This window comes from Protopterus annectens, chromosome 12.part0 (genome assembly GCF_019279795.1).
Source record: "Protopterus annectens isolate FY-2018-M chromosome 12.part0, PAN1.0, whole genome shotgun sequence".
Classification (NCBI taxonomy): Eukaryota; Metazoa; Chordata; order Ceratodontiformes; family Protopteridae; genus Protopterus; species Protopterus annectens.
Window position 1 is genome coordinate 178,628,042 of NC_056746.1, and position 20,076 is coordinate 178,648,117.

Consider the following 20,076-nt stretch of genomic DNA (forward strand, 5'->3'; position numbering starts at 1 on the left):
CATAAGGGATTCTTTCTGAGTCCCAAGGAGACACAAGTTTCAAAAAGCAAAAGGTGCATGTATCCCTACCAAAATTACTGAAACAGCAAGATTCTGTCGATGTTTCAATGTCTGGTTTGATGAAAAGACCTCATAAGAAATCATATCTAGCCAACTTCCGGGAGGTAACAGTCCAAAACACCATATCACCAAACCAGTCATCCATACTGCCATACTGTTTTTTAAATACTGATATTATCTGAGTAGCATTTCGACCCTGAGTTTTTAGCATTTGTTTGCACTTTTTCTGAACTGTTTTTAGCAGCTTGGTGGATAACCACTTAAACATACCTTTTTACTGTTCATGGTTGCAGGTACATCTTTTTTAATATTCTTTGGATTACCTGATTTGTACTTGTCACCACACTGATACTGGTTTGTTTTATCATTATCATATTTTCAGAGATAACTTATTCCAACATTTTCTAGCACTGTAATTGACAAAGCCTATAATGCTTGGCTTCCTTATTTTAAATCAAGAATCACCAGTTTGCTGTTGAATAAATGAATGCATGAATGAATAAATGAATGAATGTATGAATGAATGAACAAATGAATGAATGAACGAATGAATGAATGAATGAATGATCGAACAGCAAGAATATAGAGAGTGTAAGTGAGAATATTAGCTAATTCAAAATATACAAGCAAGATGGCAACTGTGAAATGTTTAGCAGAAAACACAAAATCACATGCACTTTACAGTCTCAAGAAGTCAAATGGAAGAACTCCACCTCTTCCTTCTTACCAACCCCCACCGGCATACCTCACGGGTCCATCCTTGGACCTATGCTTTTCAAAATCTTCACCAATAACTTTCATACTGCTATTCCTGATACTAAAGTTATTCAATATGCAGATAATTCAACTTTAGTCTGTGCTGCCTCCAACCTTCCTGAACTGCTGACTAAAACCCAAACTGCATTTTCAACCACTGAGAACTGGATGCACCAAAACCACCTCTCTCTCAATGCAAATAAATCAAAAATACTACTATTCCCTCCCTCCAGGACTTTCTCTTATGACGAAAATGCATTCAAAGTCCTTAGCCAAACCAACTCGGCTATAGAAGTGGTCCCTTTTGCAAAACTTCTTGGTATTACTATGGACGAACACCTTAAGTTTGATATCCACATTCAACAAAATATAAAGAAAACCCATCAAACGTTAGGTATGCTATACAGGAACAATCGCTTTTTCTCCAGCTCTACTAGGCATACTCTGGCCACTACTTACCTTCTTCCTTCCTTATTATACGGAGCCCTTCCTCTAACTAACCTGACCTCTTCCATCACCTCTAAACTTGAAAACTGCTATAATAAGATCTCTTAATTTGCCACCAAATTCAAACATTCTACCCATCACTGCCTTATCCCCTATAATCTCTGAACTGGCTAGAACTCTCTAACCACCTAGACTACCTACAACTTACCACTGCTCACAGACTTGTATTTCACACAACAAAATGTCCAGCCCTAACAAACATCCTTCCCCCATACATCCCAAATAGATCTGAACACCAAAACTTAATTTCTGTCCACAAACCTAAACGACCTGCTGACCAGCTTCTCCTCTCTTTCTCACTAGGCAAGAAATGGAATTCACTCCCTCCCACACTAAGGACAATATCAAACTCAGAAAACTTCAAAACCCAGCTTTTCTCATACCTGTCATCCAAATGGAAATGTTCCTGCTTTCACCCTACCTAAATTCTATTAAGGAAATCCCCCAAGGAGTTCTTTAAACTCCTGGTTCCTAACCTCTCTCTTACTCCCATTACTATTTCCTAAAATGGATTCAAGCTTTTTGTAACTGCTTTAGCAACTCTCACATGATTTCAAATTTGTAAATAATGTAAATAGCAACTTATTTTTATTGAGTGCATGTAAAGTGTTTACCTTACATACTTTGAATAACTGCATGTAAAGTGTTTCCACACTCTTAATGTAAGAATGTTGTTGTTTGTCTTTCGGCTTTTCCTGGTTAGGGGTCGCCACAGCGGAACTCCGGTCTGCTAATGATTGGCAGTAGATTTTTACGGTGCCGAGTTGCCAGCTCAACGCCCAACCTTCAATGAAGACACGTCCATTCACGCATGTCTTTCGGAATGCCACTTGACCGTGGGGAGGACATGCAGACTCCACACAAAAGGCACTCCCCGCACTCCAGCCGAGAATCGAACGGGAGAACCTCTTGCTGTGAGGCAACAATGCTACCGATGCACCACCGCGGATTCTCCTAATGTAAGAATATAAATTCAAATAATCTGTACATTATAACCCTTAGATCTTTCACAGTGAAGATAGTTGATCATGCTTGCATTGAATGCTCATATCTGTAAACTGTGTTATATACTGTACCTTTTAAACTTATGTATTCCTTACTGTATTGTTTATGGTATATGTATTATATACTGTACCTTTTATACTTATGTATTCTTTACTGTATTGTTTACGGAGCTTTTCTTCCTGGGCCTCCACTGAAAATGGGCACTTTTGGGCCCAGTGAACTTCCCTGGTAATCAAACTTGAAAATAAAAATAAAATAAACATGGTGTAATGTATAAGGTAAGGCAATGCTATGTTTAAGAGAAAACAAAAAATAAATATTGACAACTAGATCTTTCAGTGAGAATGTATAAATCACAAAGTGGATGCAGCAAAACAGCAGCTGAAGCTTTTGTAGCTAAACATATTCAAGCAGGCAATGTAAACAAGATTTATTATAGAAGCTGTAAATTACTCTGAGCATGATACCAACAAGAATGGGAAATTCAAGCACATACCCACAGAGAAATAGTAGAGTTTAAACTGAATATTAGGCAAGGCTGGTTTGGAAGTTTACTCCAAAACATGAACTGCAGATAACAGAATTAATATTTCTCTTTATGCAGAGTAAAATAGATATGTTGGAACACTGCAACTGTGTTTGAAATGTAAAAGTAGCTTACATTCTCTACGTTTGTAGTTCTCACAGCAGAAGTATTGTCAGCCCATGATACAGATGCATTTCAAACCCAAAATTGTGAGAGTGAAGGACGAACCTGAAATTCCAGAGAAAGTGTGGCAAAAAATGTATACATTATATTTTAAAACTGCATCACATATGTTCTTAACTGTAAACTGATACTCAAAATAATTCAAAGTGGCACTGCTAAGAGATGGAACTGCTTCATGAATAGCAAATGAAATTAATACTTGCAAGACAGTTTTACAGATCAGGTAATTTCACATAGTGGTCTACTAAATTTTAGAGCTTTGCAAGAGAATGGAATTTTAAATATGTAACTTTAAGTTCTAGATAGCCCATGTTTAAATGGCATAGTAAATATAACCATTAACGTGGTGATGTTGAAGTTCTAGTCCATTCTGTTGACAGCGAAAAGCTGACCACAACCTCATTATGTTCAAGCTGTTGACAAGATAAACCCACCTATTAGCCAACAAGTGAAGAAAAGAGATCTTGACTTGTCAATGAAATTATTGACAGGTACAGATATGAAAGAATAAGCATTTTTGAAGGGGGGGGCTAGACCCCAGCACCTCCAGAGAATCTGAATATGACCTTGGATGACTTTTGAAACAAAGAGCTGGAGGATATAGAGGTGTCTCGCGCCTCGGCTGATGATAAGCAGTTTTAAAATTAGTCAAGTCAAATAAAACGCATAAAAGTGTATGGCAAAAATTGAACAAAGAAAAGACAGAAACAATATTATGAGAGAGCTTGAAGAACACTACCACTACTCCAACCAGGGTCAATACCTGGTACGCAACCAGGATGAAACATAGACCAATCCAGGAAATTGTAGACCCATTAGCCTACCTAGCCTGATCTGCAAGGCCATGGAATGGATTATCATGGACCTCATTAACAGGGACATTGGCAACCTCCAAGCACTTGGCCACACACAGTTTGGCTTTGTCAAGGGGAGGTCATGTCTGTTAAATCTGGTCGCCTTCTTTGGGACAGTCACCAAAGCCATGGATGAGGGAAGACTGTGCACACTGCCTACCTTGACCTGGCCAAAGCCTTTGACACTATTCCCTACTCGGACATAGTAGATAAACTCTCTCAATTAGGCATCAATCCATATGTTACCAGATGGGTAGCAAACTGGATCACTGATAGAACCCACCTAATCAAAATAGGGGAAGCCACCTCAAGCAGTCGACCCATAATGAGCAATGTACTCCAGGGATTGGTCTTGGGGCCTCTGTTATCCAGGATATACTTCTCTGAGGTGCAAGCCAAAACCAGTGGATTATGGCTGACCAAGTTTGCAGATGACTACAAACTGGGAGCAGCCATCAATTCCCCAAGTGATGTGGACGTCCTCCAAGAGGGTCTCACCCAAAGAAATGACTGGTGCCAGAAACATAGCCTCAAGCTGACTGTCAAAAAATGCATCATCATCCTCTTTGGGGAGAGTGACATCCCCACATATTATCACATTAATAATATCCTAAGTACACAATCAGTAGTGAGAGATTTGGGCACCCAGGTTGACAGCAACCTGACGTTTGACCACCATTTGATTCCGTTGTACGGAAAGCTTTCTACATAGCCCTCCTTATAAGTAAGAGTATCTCATCCAGGGACAAAGATGTCATAACATCCCTGTATTCTTCCCTTATAAGGCCAATTATTGAGTACAACTCCCCCTTCAGGATGTCCCTCTCAAAGCACATGCAGCATGTAGAAAGACCACAGAGGTTCCTCACCAGGAGAATTCTGGGCCCCAAACATCTACCCTACACAGATAGGCTAAAAGCCCTATCCCTCTACTCAGTTTCATACAAACTCCTCAGGGGTGACCTCTGTTTGGCATATAAAACAATCTTAGACCCCTGCCTTGAAGGGACTGCTGCATATCCGCAAGTCAAAGTCCACTCAAGCAACCTGTACGCATGGCCTCAACCTGGTCTGTGATATCAATAGGACTTGTTGGTGGGACAGATTTGTGTCCCAGAGACTCCTCCATCTGCGGAATAGACTCCCTCTCCACGTCAAGCAGAGTACCTCATTATCCCTTTTTAAGCACAACCTGGATAACTGGATGGGAAACAGAAAATACAACCCTGGGATTCTACCTGTGTCCCTGCTGGACAGTGGCTTTGGGTGCTGACTTGTCTAAACATGGGCCAAACTCTAGGCTAGGCTTATAAGGGCCTCAGGGCCAATAGCCTAGTAACCTCCTATGATCCCAGTGATGGCTGTGAGAACCACATAGCAACAAAGGTCATACATAGAACCAAATATGGACAAAGTCACTGAGAAACCATAGATCAAACCAGTGATTTCCAGAGAGAAGACTAGGGCATACCTGTCAAACATCCAAATTTTTGCTTACTTCATAAAATTTGTAGTTTTCTGGTAAATCATTGAGGATGGAGGTCACTTACAATGACAGACAATTGAGTTTCAGACGTCTTATCTTCAGAAAATGCATGTAAATTCAAAACCTTTTACTCTATCAACCTTCTAAGTTTATAAGAGCAATATTTAAAAATCTGTTCCTGATTTTGCACCTTTGACCCTCATTATTTTTGGCTTTTTCCAGATTTCTTGGGCTAAGAGGTTGAGAGGTATGGACTAGGGTGATATTCTGAACCAAAGAAAACTGAAAAATACAGAGACTAACATAAGTGTCTTGACACAAAGTCAAGAACTTGCATTGTCAATAACTGCGATTTAAGAAAATCATTTTTTGTTATTTGTATATGCTTCTGGTCCTCCCCAGTCTTGATCATCCAACCACCTCACTCTGTCAATGACCCTTTATTTCCATCCATCCTGTTTGGCCTGTAACACTTCACATCAACCTTTGCTTTATCACATCTCTTTTATCTTTTTGCTGGCAATGTGTGTAGCAATAATGAAGTATTAGAAGTGCTATTATTCACAAATGGCCTGACTTTCTTGCTTACGTAATCTCATATTCCCTGGTTAACAGATGGAACGTTACCAAGGCAGGGCCTGCATTGGGTATAGATGTTTACTTCCAAACAGATGGCCCGAACTGAAGTCCACAAATGATTTTAAGCCTTTGCTTGACTTCTGATAGGTGGTACTCTGGCAGCAGGGCCTAACCATTGCCCTTCCCCAGATAGGGTAACATGGAAGTGGCTTCTCACACTCTCTCCTTCCCATGTGGATCTGCTGACCAATCCTAAGCTGCTGGTCCTGCAGCCAGGGCTTTATCCCCCTGCATCATGGAGTCATCTTGTGAAAATTATGTTAGTAACACAATATCTGTCAGAGATACCTCACACATGTTTGTGACCTAGAGGAACAAAATGATCAGCATTGCAGAGGCAGCAAATATTGATTGAAATTTTTTTAAACAGTTACATTTGAACAGCTAAAATATTTACTCGTAAGTACCTTTGTAGACAACAGGGTTTAACTACACGGAAGAAGTAAGTCAAACCACTGCCTGCATAGCAGCTATTTGTCACAGATGTCAAAAGTGTTAAGCAGAGTTCATCTTCACAGCCAGACACATCAGTTCAAGCAGGTGCAATACATTATGTCATCAATAACATCTTTTGCAATGCAGACCTCAGCTGTAGTACCCACCCTCTGACCTCTCTATGAAGTGGAGCATTAATTAGATTTGTGGCTGCCTCATCTAGTGCCCAGTGCCATTTCCTGATCTGGTACCCCTTAGCTGTAACACCCCACCCCAGCTAGTCTACTGACAAGAATTACCATAGTTAGCAAAGTGAACAGATACATGCCTACATAACCTGAAATGCACACTGCATTCAAAAACATTCTTTATTCTCTACACATTCAGTGTTTTTTGCAGTTTACAAGCTAGGCATTAGTAAGTTATGTCTACAAAAATGTAATTAAAAAAAAGCATCCAGCTGGAAGCCAGACTTGTTACATGTATGAATACAAATTTTTGCAGACCTGTTTTTACTCCTAAGGCACTAGTAGAGCTACAGTTACAGATTAATCTTATGTACTGAATATTGTTAGTCGCAGTAATCATTCAAAAAGTGTACCTGCAAAACTGAAAAAATAAATACTGCTGTCGTAAAGATCCAGAAAGGGAAAAGAGAAAGCGTGCAGATCCCAGCTTTGTAAGCTTGAGCAAGTTTGTTAATTTCACAGCTCTAGAAGCAAAAAAAACAGTTAATATGATGCTACATACATTTTGAACAATAGCTAGTAAACATCTCGACAATAAATAAATGAAATGAAGTGAAGCCACTCAGCCTTGAAAAAAATTGCTTGCTTTCTGTTATAATAATAGAACAATCAGAGCCAAATTCTAAATAATAAGACTCTGCTTTAATTTATTCTAACAGTGACCTTCTCATTCCGAAATAATAGGACCTTTGATGTTAGTAAACTAACCCTTTCTGAAAAAAAAAAGCATATAAAGAAACTGTCAGAACAACAGTTGTACTCAGTTTTGCCTTCTGTAATTGCCTTATTAGAATATATATGTTCAACTTTCAGCACTGAGAAATTCTTATTTAAAATACAGCAGAAAATTGGGAATTGGTTATGGCTACTAAGCTTCCATACAAAATTAAAAAGGCATCTATACCAATCACATTTAAAAATGATGTTGCTTATTTTGCATTCTTGGGATTTCACACCAGCAAGCATATTTATGCATAGCCTTTAACTAGATAATTCATCAGAGATTGGCATTCAGATATTAAGGGTCTCATTTTATACATTAAAATTAATTATGTAAATTGGTACTTGGAAACAAATTACTTCCTGAAATTAAAAGCAGCATTCATATGTAGTCAAAACCACTTTTTTTTCTGAAATTGTATTTTTTAGTTATATGCTTTTTCCCTGATAGCAGGTAGAGGTGCATCATGGTTTTGGATGGCAAAGAAGTCAGCAGTATTCCTTCTACCCACTCACCAGTAATGTGATGAAATATCAGGAATTACAATTGATCCCTTGCAGTTTGGTTTGCGATTCTAACAGACTACTCAACAAAACATAGCGAACTGTGACATCATTAGGACCCAAAACAATCTGTCTGTGCTGAGTTCACTGAAAAAAAAAAAAAAAACATAATAACACATTTTTGCTGATTGTAAATGACACTATAATAATGCCATGGTTTTGTGCAGTAGCTGATGATGTAGTGGAAGCAGCATAAATCAATTTTCCCACCTTCAGACAGCATCCAGGGGAGAAGTTGTGATGACATTACACAAGATGAATAATAACTGTCTGTGGAGGGGGGTGTGGGCAGGCACTAGGAAGAGAAGGCTGTATATGAACCTGATGAGAGGAGATTGCTGGACTTTTAGAGGTACATGGAGCAGGCTCTTATAGGGCAGATACTTGTAGTATACTTTTAAGAAACGGGATATGTGGGTATGGGAATTGTGACAAAGCTGTGAAAAGCAACATGTCTGTTTCTAGCCTCATGTGTTCAAAATGCATGCTGGTGATGGTGTCTAACCACAGCAGGGCTCTTTCATTAATGTCAGAAGTTGTATATGGCACACTGGATATAGTGTCAGAAGTAATGTGACTGAAGGTTATGGTCCCTTTGCATGTTGCACAGAATGACAGAATTAGTAGTTTATTTTGTCTTAATTCCCAAAAATGCTAGTTTCTTAACATGTTTTCTCTTCCTGCTGTTGTTACTACTACACAGATGTCATTTACTTTTACTGACTAATAGTGTCTTATGCAACATCTTCTGTTTTTCTGGGGGGGAGGGTTGGTTATTTTGTACAAAAAGCCCCACTTCAGTAACTTTGCTTCAGGCCACCAACCAGTGACTTCCTCACAAAATGCAGAAAATTTGTATTTTCCTTGAGTTATATGCATATAACTCAAAAAATAAATTTTGGGTGGGGATTTATCTTTGATTTTTTTTTTATGCAGCAGTGTTTCAACTTCAAGCATTGTGCTAGCTCCAGAAAAAGCTGTCAGAAATTTTTAAGTCCCAGATCCAGAGATTTAAGCTGTACCATACCCTAGATATCAAAAGTTTGTACACACACATTAAGCATTCGGTAGGTGTGGAGGTCCTCAGATTTTTTCTGGGGGATCGCCCAGTTTCATGTTATATTATTGAGCTTATTCATTTTAGTTTAGTTAATAATTTATTTGAATTTAACCAGGTGGTTTACCAACAAGTTCAAGTTACAGCCATTGGAGCTCCTTTTGCTCCCATGGTGTGCAAACCTGGTTATGGGATTTTTTTAGACAGTTTTTTTGTATAGATTACATTTTTTAGACAATATGTTGTTCATTATTATAGGTTTATAGATGATTTAATTTTTTTTGTAAGGGAAGTAAATCTTTGTTACAGGATTATGTTAATTTGTTAAATTCAAATCAGTCTAGTTTTCAGTTTGAAGGAATACAGAGTGGTAACTCTGTTGTTTTTATGGATTTGATTTTGGAGGGTCAGATGAATGGCCAAATAAGTATGAGTATGCATAGGAAATTTGGTGATGAAGGTCACTTTTTGGATGGGTGTAGCTGCCATCCAACTCATATTCTTAATTCTCTTCCATATGGGGAATTATTAAGGGTCAGCAGACTATGTAGTGAATCAGAAGTTTTAGAAAATTACATTTTGAATTCTTGTAGAATGTTTAAACAAAGAGGATATAGCACAGATATCATTAAAAAAGCCCTAGAAAGGTTGTGTTCTACTAATAAAAAGGAGACACGTGTAACAAAGTATAATAATTATATGCCCCAACGTGCAAAGGGAAGTAGGAAAGTGTATTTTGTTATATCTTATAATGTACTAATGATAAAATAGAAAGCATAAAATATTATTGGCCTTTTCTTGTGGAAGGAAGACCTAAGGTTACCAATTTATGGCATGTTCCTTTAATCTCCTTTAAAAGGGGACATAGTTTGAAGGACGTGCTAGTACATGCAACATTTTCTACACCCAGTGTCAGTCTTGGTAATATTATGAGTAGGTCAGGTACCTGGACATTTGGGGGTTGTTCTATTTGCCCATATATTAGTAGGTTTTTGATAGAATTAATGGTCATAAATTTAGGCCAGTAGCAGAATATATATATATAATACAATGGGTGCAGTGTGTCACTTAAGCGTTCCTGCAATCTTTTTTATATTGGTGAAAGTAAGAGGTCTTTTAGAGTTAGATTGCAGGAACACATTCATAAAAATAAGAGCGAAGAAAGTCCCATTGCTTGTCATTTTAATTCTGTACATGGGGGAGTTTATACAGAGCTAATCAGGGGAAGGACACTGAGCAAACCCTGATCTGCGATATATAACATTAAGTATCCCATTTTTTGCTTATTTTTACAAGTTATTTATAGCACTTTTATTGTCTGCTGCATACTTTTCTAGCTAGTTTCACTGTGTGTGATGTACTAGCTGGAAATTTTCTACATTTGTTAAGCACCTGTTTGGGTTTGTTTGTTCTGATTTCTTGCCAAGGAATGTATCATATAACTTATTTGTTTGCAGTTAAAAGCATTCTCTAGAGTCTCCTTGCTCCTTTATCTGTTTAAAACTTTCATTTAAAGGCTCAATGCTGCTTTTCTGCTGTGATAAACATTTCTGCAGGGTTTTTTTCTACCTAAGTAGTGTGGGTAGTTGTAGCATTGTCCATATTCAGGCTTGTGTTTTGGGCCTAGTTGTCTGTTTGTAGAGGCTCTGTGTCTGAGCACATGTTCCAGGCCATCTTAGTTTAGCCAAAGCCATTCTTGCATTTCAGTGAGAGGGGAGTGTTTATGGTCATTGGCTGATTGGGGTTATCTTTACTACGGCTTGGAGTTAGCACCTCATTGGTTCTTTCGAGCTTTTTCTAAAGTTGTTTCAGGTTTCAACTTTCTGTTACTTAAGAAGTTAACTTGTGAGTGTTTCTGCCATTTCACACTGAGCTAATCAGAGGAAAGGCACTGAGCAAACCCTGATCTGCAATATATAACATTAAGTATCCTGTTTTTTTGCTTATTTTTATGAGTTATTTGTAGCACTTGTATTGTCTGCTGCATACTGTTCTAGCTAGTTTCACTGTGTGTGAAGTATTAACTGGAAATTTTCTACATTTGTTAAGCACCTGTTTGGGTTTGTTTGTTCTGATTTCCTGCCAAGGAGTGTATCATATAACTTATTTGTTTATAGTTAAAAGCATTCTCTAGAGTCTCCTGCTCATTTATCTGTTTACAATTTTCATTTAAAGGCTCACTGCTGCTTTTCTGCTGTGGTAAACATTTCTGCAGTTTTTTTTTTCTACGTAAGTAGTGTGGGTAGTTGTAGCATTGTCCATATTCAGGCTTGCATTTTGGGCTTAGTTGTCTGTTTGTAGAGGCTCTATGTCTGAGCACATGTTCCAGGCCATCTTAGTTTAGCTAAAACCATTCTTGCATTTCAGTGAGAGGGGAGTGTTTACAGTCATTGGCTGATTGGGGTTACCTAGACTACGGCTTGGAGTAAGCACCTCATTGGTTCTTTTGAGCTTTTTTTTGGTTTCAGGTTTCAACTTTCTGTTACTTAAGAAGTTAACTTGTGAGTGTTTCTGCCATTTCACACTGAGCTAATCAGAGGAAGGGCACTGAGCAAACCCTGATCTGCGATATATAACATTAAGTATCCTGTTTTTTGCTTATATTTATGAGTTATTTATAGCACTTTTATTGTCTGCTGCATACTTGTCTAGCTAGTTTCACTGTGTGAGGTATCGACTGGAAATTTTCTACATTTGTTAAGCACCTGTTTGGGTTTGTTTGTTCTTATTTTTGTCTCCAACCCTCACTCCCTATTGATATCCTGTTCTTATACCTGGTGGCTTTGCAGTTGCCCGCCCATACTGTAAATTTGATCTGGGACACTCCTCCCAGTTTAGTGTCATTATCTCATTCTTCCTAATACAGGGAGAATATTTGAGAAGGCCAACCCACTTAGTTCTTAACCTTGAGTTATCGTCTGCTCCTCCTTACTCCCACTTTCCACTTTACAAAAAAAAAAAAGTTCTAAGCTTGTTTCCTGCCTTTCCTGTAAGTAGTCTAGTCCAGATACAGATTTGCTGTATCCAGGACTGTTTGTAAGCTTCTGAGCCGCCACCGCTTAGCTAGGGTTAAACTATTCCCGGTGCCATAAAGTCTGCTCTTCAAATTTTCCCTTAGAACTAGCCAGTTTTTTTAGTTTTAACACTCAAATCTGTTTCTTTGAGCTCAACACTTGTTCAGAACCTGTTGTAAGCACTAAATAAGCTACAAATTACTACAGCACTCAACTTTCCTCACTTGTTTAGAGGAAAACAGGTTTTAGTATTTAATAAATAAGCACCTATCCAGGCATTGCTAAGGGGCAGCTCCCAGTGTTTTCTCTTGTCTACCTGATAAATCTGGGCATCTTGGGGCAAAGCAGCAATTGCCTCATGTACACAGACAACCCTCTCCTCCTACAACCCAACACTACAACCTGTGAGAGATGCACTTATATAGCCAAGCTGGAAGCAAAGCTCTCTTCACCCAAGACTGGACTAGACAGTCAAGAGGAGAGGGTAAACACTTGCACCACACCACACTCATCACATAGTCCCTCAAAACCTACACTACCAAAACACAAAAATAGAAACACAAAACACACACCTACATTCATGGAGGCTCTCAATAAAAATCTGCCCAAGCAATAAGGACCTCCAAAGCAGAAACACAAGCAACCTCCACCCCCAACACAATCCAAATGACCCATAACCCACAAACTCGGTGTGCCACTCAACCACAGCCCATAAGGCATAACAGTGTACCCAACACTCTAATCATAGGTGACTCTATAGTCAGGCACACTGATGTTCCACTCACCAGGCTAAACAAGGAGAATGTTACTGTCAGCTGCCTGTCGGGTGCCAGGATCCACCACATAACACACGCACACAGGTCACTCCACAACAAGTACAAATATGACTCTGTCATTGTCCATGTTGATGTGAATGACCTGAGATGTACCTCCCTAGACTACATGAAAAGAGACATGAAAGAGCTGTCAGATCTTGTAGCCAAGTATGACCCTAGCCCTGAGTAGCATCCTGCAATCACCCAGAATGATACCACAGTACAAGGACAAAATGATTGACTTCAACAATTGGCTAAGCTACTGGTGTCATTCTAAAGGGATCCAGTACCTGTCTGCCTGGGATGACATGATCGACAGACCACGATGCTTTGCCAGAGATGGCCTGCACCTGTCGCCCTTGGGATTCTGGATACTAGCTAAGGCTCTTGCCACCCTATAGTGCCTTTTTTAGGCAAGGTTCAAATGACAAACGCACCACCGTAACAGGTACAAGCAAGCAAAATCTGAGGGTAATGCTACTCAGTGCTAGAAGTCTAAACCTCAAAATACACTCACTCGAGGCACTCCTTTAAATGGAGAACATCAACATCTGTGCAGTGACAGAGACCTGGTTCAAGGCCCCAGACAGCACCCCTTCATTACCAGGCTGTAACTCATACCACTCCTTTCGGCCACCTAACCGGGACCAAAACACTAAAGGTGGAGGCATGTCCACATTCATTAAGGATATCCACACCTCCAGGCTAGTTGCTCAGCCTAATACATCCGAGATTATCCAAGTGCAACTAACTCTGGGCAAGACCACAATCCAAATTGTAGCTGCTACAGATCCCCCACGATGCCCCAGGATTCCCACTCCTCATTTCTTGATACACTGGAAAATATTAGGGTACAACCTAACACCCTAATAATGGGCGATTTCAACTGCCCCACCATTAACTGGGAAAACTACTCATGTACCAACGCTTTTGCTCAATGTTTTCTGGAATTCATATATTCCAATGCCTTGGATCAACTTACCCAGACCTCCTCCAGGGGCAGCAATATCCTAGACCTGGTCATTACCAACATGGGCCACTGGTGTTCCACACCAGAGGTCAATTTCTCGTTGGTCAGATCCTACCACAAGCTAATCACCCTAGACATCCACATCCTGCCCCCACCCCCCTTAGGGAAACCACCATAAAAAATTTCTCCAAAGCAAACTTCACACTTCTTAAGACAGAAGTGGCAAACTTTACGACACCCATGCAGACGGACAATAGAGCTATGACTGCTGAATCCTACACAAAGGCACTTTATAAGCACTTACATGAGTGCATGGATCATGCAATCCCTAAAAGAAACCAGATGCTATCCTCCAAAAAAAGGAAGCAAATCTGGTGGTCCCCTGCCATAAACAAACTCTACAACATAAGAAAGAAACTGTTGCAAAAAAGAGTAAAATCCCATGATTGGAGGAACACCCTGGTCAGCCTCAGTAAACAGCTGAGATTCCTCATAAAATCCTCCAAAGCTAGTTACGAAAACAAAATCGCCACTGATTCTAAAGACAACCACAAAGCATTCTACAGCTATGTCAAGAATCTCAATGGCAACACTCAGATCTGCTCTGAGTTACAGCACAATGGCACTAAATATACAGAACCAACTGATATTGCCAACATCCTGGCAGATAGGTTCAGTGCTAACTTTACCCACCTCTCACCACCTAAAGGACCCATCTCTATACCGGAAGATTTCAAAGTTCCTGTAATCATGGCTGCACAGGTAAAAAACACACTTTCCAAAGCCAAGAGCACAGCATCCATGGGACCTGACAACATCCCAAGCTGCATTCTAAATGAACTACAGAATGAACTGGCACCCCACCTAAGTACCATGTTCAATCATAGCCTCACCTCAGGCTTTGTAGCCATTGAATGGCGCACAGCGACGGTTATCCCACTCCACAAAGGGGGAGTCACCACGGACCCCAGGAACTACCACCCCATTAGCCTGACAAGTCTGGTCTGCAAGGCTATGGAACATATCATCATGGAACTTATAAACAAAGACATTGGTAATCTCCAGACTCTGGACCCCACCCAGTCCGGGTTTGTAAAAGGCAGATCATGTCTCCTAAACCTGATAGACTTCTTTGAAGCAGTCACCAAAGCTGTAGATGAGGGTAAGGTGGTTCACACAGCCTATCTAGATCTCACCAAGGCTTTTGACACCATCCACCACTCTGGAATTATAGATAAACTCACTAAACTAGGTATAAATCCCTATGTCACAAGATGGGTTGTCAACTGGCTCACTGACAGAACCCATACTGTGAAAGTAGCAGACTCCAAATCCGACTTTAGACCAGTGACAAGTGGAGTACCACAGGGTTTAGTCCTGGGTCCTCTCCTGTTTGGTATCTACTTCTCAGAAGTGCAGGCTAACACAGAAGGTCTTTGGTTAATGAAGTTCACAGATGACTGCAAACTACAAGCCATAATCGAAACGCCTAACGATGTGGACATCCTACAAAAGGGCCTCACTGAGACAGATGCCTGGTGTCAAAGCCATGGCCTTAAGCTCAATGCCAAAAAGTGCATTGTCATTCCTTTTGGTAAAAACTCGGTAACCATGAACTACCACATAGGTGGTAGTCTACTTAACACCAAAAGTGTGATAAGAGACCTTGGGACACAGGTGGACAGTAGTCTCTCCTTTGATAATCACATCGCCACAGTAGTCAGGAAATCCTTCAACGTGGCACACCTCATCACAAAAGGTTTTAGTATCCAGGAAAAAGGAGGTCATTGTCTCCCTCTACTCATCACTTATTAGACCCATTATAGAGTACAATGCCCCTTTTGGTATGTACATCACAAGATATCTACAACAACTAGAAAGGCCATAGAAATACCTGACAAAGAGGATTACTGGCCTCAAACAGATGCCCTACGCAGACCATCTCAAAAAGCTCCAGCTTTACTCCGTCGCATATCGCCTACTCAGATGCAATCTCTGCCTAACATGCAAAGCTATGTCAAACCCAGAGCTGTTAAACATGCTCCACTTAAAGAAATCCCAATCCCTCCAAGCTACATGCTCTAAGGACCTAAACCTTGTCACCACAATAAACAGAACATGCTGGAGGGATAGATTCCTGTTCCAGAGACTTCCCATACTCTGGAACAAACTACCTACATATATCAAACAAAGCTCTTCATTAGCACTCTTCAAGAAAAATCTTGATGATTGGATGGGAGATAGGAAATTCACCCTGGGGATCACTTCTGTGGCTCTGCTTGACAGGGGCACAGGAAAATAATTTTCTTGGGTGGCGAAAGCCAGGGTACCTTTTTGGCTAGGCTTATATAGGCCTGGACAATAGCCTAGTACCTACCTATGAACCTATGAAGAGGTTGCATCTTGGAACAAATTAAAGCTGCTAATGCCATCTGTTTGAAAAATAAGTTGTTATGTAAAGAAACTGTTTTTATTTTAAAATATGTACTATGACACCTGCTGGCTTGAACCAAGGATGCAACTAGAAATATCTCTTGTGATGTAATAGTTTTATTTAATTTTATTGATTAATTGATTTATGGCTTAATTGATGTTGTTATATAAGGTGTGTTTCTTTTTTACTGGTATTATCTCCTGGAAGGCTGATTGCCGAGGCGCTAGAGATTTGGTGACTTCATTAAAAGGAAGACATTTTCACTGGTCTTAGTCATTTTGTTTAATTGTCCTCCTTTAGTGCTTGGTGGTTTAGGATTTAAGCTGTACCTCACTGCAAGTGGCATCATTGTTACACCATGGTTTTCATGCTGTAGGTAAAGAGGTCAGTAAAGTGTTTACTAATTTTGCTCAGAGTGAGGAGACCAGTTTAAAAGGGCTGAAAGCTAAATTTCAGGCAAACGTTGAGTCAAAGAAGAAACTACCCTGTATAAGGCATTTCATTTTTTACCACAAATCAAGTGGGTTACGGGAGACTATTGATTCGTATGTGACTGAATTAAAACATAACCATCCTGCATTGATGAGAGACAGAATTGTGTGTGACATTCAAATTGACAACATGTCCGTATGGCTTTTCAGAGGATCAGAACAGATACAGCACTTAAGAAAATCATAGATGTGTCATGTAAGTGAAACCTCAAATGAGAATTTAAAGTCATTAACTGATTCCATAAATGTGTGTAAGGTTGATAAAGAACCTAAAGATAAGGAGGAAACAAAGAAACTAAAAGCTATGAAAATAAAAAAAAATGAAAGGCCCACATATGGCAGCCTAACACATTGTCCAGGATGTCAAGCATTAAAATACAAGCAGCAAGGAACCACAAAAGGGGCTGAATTCTTAGTGAGGGTACCCTGAAGTACAACTCAGTCCATGCAGATACAGTGCGCTGACATGTTTCGATGAATATAATTCATAGACATGCAGAAAATTCGTGGCCTAGGACTGCATTAAAATGGGACATGCATGACTATGATTTAATTAGCTGAGCAGCTTGGACAACTGCCCAGATTAGCACCCTAATATCCTGTGCAAGTAAACAGCACAAATACCTACACCAAATCATAGAGGCACACACACACACACGCGCGCACACACGTAGTGCTATCACACTCTGTATGCATAATTTCCCAGTCCATGCCACCCACAAATCACATAAAGGAACTGAGTATTAAGCACACATAGACACATACATGCATGCTCTCACAGTAAGCACTCGGGCAAAAACAGTTACACCATTCACTCACACATTCTCCCAGTAAACACACACACACACACACACACACACAGAAACATACAGACACACACACACTTTCATGCTAACAAGGACACACAAAGACGTGTACACAGATGAACAGATGTGTATACATCTAGTGCCAGCACACTCTGAGTGCATGATTTATCAGTTCATACAACCCACAGATCATGTTCGGCAGTGAGCATCAAACACACACAGATGCATACATACATACTCTCATAATAAACACTCAGGCACAGTTACTTTATCCATTCATGTATTGTCCCAGTAACCATACACCCCCCCCCCCCCACACACACACACACACACACACTTTCATACTAACAAGGACACATAAAGGCGTGTACACAGATGAACAGATGTGTACACGTCTAGTGCCAGCACACTCTGAGTGCATGATTTATCAGTCTATACAACCCACAGATCATGTTCGGCAGTGAGCATCAAACACACACAGATGCATACATACATGTGCTCATAATAAGCATTCGGGCACAAACAGTTACTTTATCCATTCACGCACTGTCCCAGTATCCATGCACCACACACACACACACACACACACACACACACACACACACACACAGAAACATGCAGACACGCACACACTTTCATACTAACAAAGACACATAAAGGCGTGTACAGAGTTGAACAGATGTGTACACATCTAGTGCCAGCACACTCTGAGTGCATGATTTATCAGTCCATACAACCCATAGATCATGTTTGGCAGTGAGCATCAAACACACACAGATGTATACATACATGCGCTCATAATAAGCATTCAGGCACAAACAGTTATTTTATCCATTCATGCACTGTCCCAGTAACCATACACCACACACACACACACACACACACACACACACACACACACATACACACACACACCAATACACAAACACACAATACACTACACTACTTACCTGGATCCGCAGTCTGAGCAGAATGAAGCCATTTTGATTCCTACCTCTCAAATACTAATGTGGAAATGTATAAGTGCAGACAGGTAAACTGCCTTTTACCAGAGCTACATCAAGCACAGGGTGACCTAGGCAACTACTTATGGTCCATTGCTGGCTGAGAAGGCCCAGGTAGGCTCTTAAAAATATTTAAAAATTGCATTCTTACTTTAAAATATTAAAACAGTGCTTCAAAAGAAAAACCTTCACTGGAGCAAGTAACTTATTTTCCTTGAAGCAGGCATGTATGTTTTTTCACCAGGGGAAGAGATTGATTTCCTCCAGCACAGACATATGTTTTTTTTCAAATGTGGATGTCTATGCAGGAGATCAGAATTGGGGAGCAGTCTCAAAAAAGATATTTCTTCAGCAGTTTTATGCAGAACTCAGAGTCCAACCAACTTGTTTTGTGCAAGATTTAGAAATGTCTGAAGAATTTCTCCTGAAAGTGATTGCAAATAGATATGTGTGTGTGTGTGTGTGTGTGTGTGTGTGTGTGTGTGTGTGTGTGTGTGTGTGTGTGTGTGTGTGTGTGTGTGTGTGTGATGATGCCCCAGTTAGGGAGCACTGGTTTGTTAAGTGACTGGAACAGAGTCAAACCCTGAACCTTGGCTATGGGAGGCAACAAACTTAATCCTCCACACAAACTGCCAGGTCACTTTTGTTTTTGTTTTTTTTGTGCGCGTGTGTGTGTGTGTTTGTGTGTGTGTGTGTGTGTGTGTGTGTGTGTGTGTGTGTGTGTGTGTGTGTGTGTGTGTGTGTAAGTCACTGAAGATTACAGTCTGTCAATGTCAATCATAGTTACCTAGGTTTGTACTTTTGGCTACAACAGTTTTTCTAGCACTTAATGCAGATGAGTAAGGCCATGAGCTGTTAAAGAGCTGCTTCCTCTGATACATGGTTTAAAACCATCAATCGTAATTTATCTTCTATGTGACTGCTCCTGAAAAGGGATAAGTCTCCAGTGGGCTGTCCCAGGCTGTTAGTAAATGCATTACACATATGTCTTTTGAATCACTGCACCCTTCACATAGACCCTAATTAGTACTTCATTATATGCTATTTGAGTATAAATCTCAGCATGTCTCTTGTAGTTTGCTATATTGTCAGATGCATTTTCACTAAATGTGAGTTACTGTTTCTCATGCTAAGTCTGTTTCCAAAGTGAGAGTATTTTGTTTTATTTAGAAAATGACCATCAGTGTTTTGCTGCAAAATCTGAAATAAAAGTTTTAAATGACATACAAATGTCTGTGCTAATTGTAGAAGTAAAGAAGAGAATATTGTGAGCACTGGCACATTTGAACACTATTTATGGTAACTGGGGAGATACACCCAAGTAATAGGTTATTGGTATGGTCAGTTGGGGGCCTGATTCATTACCTTAAACAGGGCCCCATTGGTCCATGATCTGGCTATTCTGGCTCTGGATATATATGCTGCAACAATACAACATTATTAACTATACACATAGGTCAGACCTGTACTGAGTGACGGCAGATGGGATAACTATTCTTGAT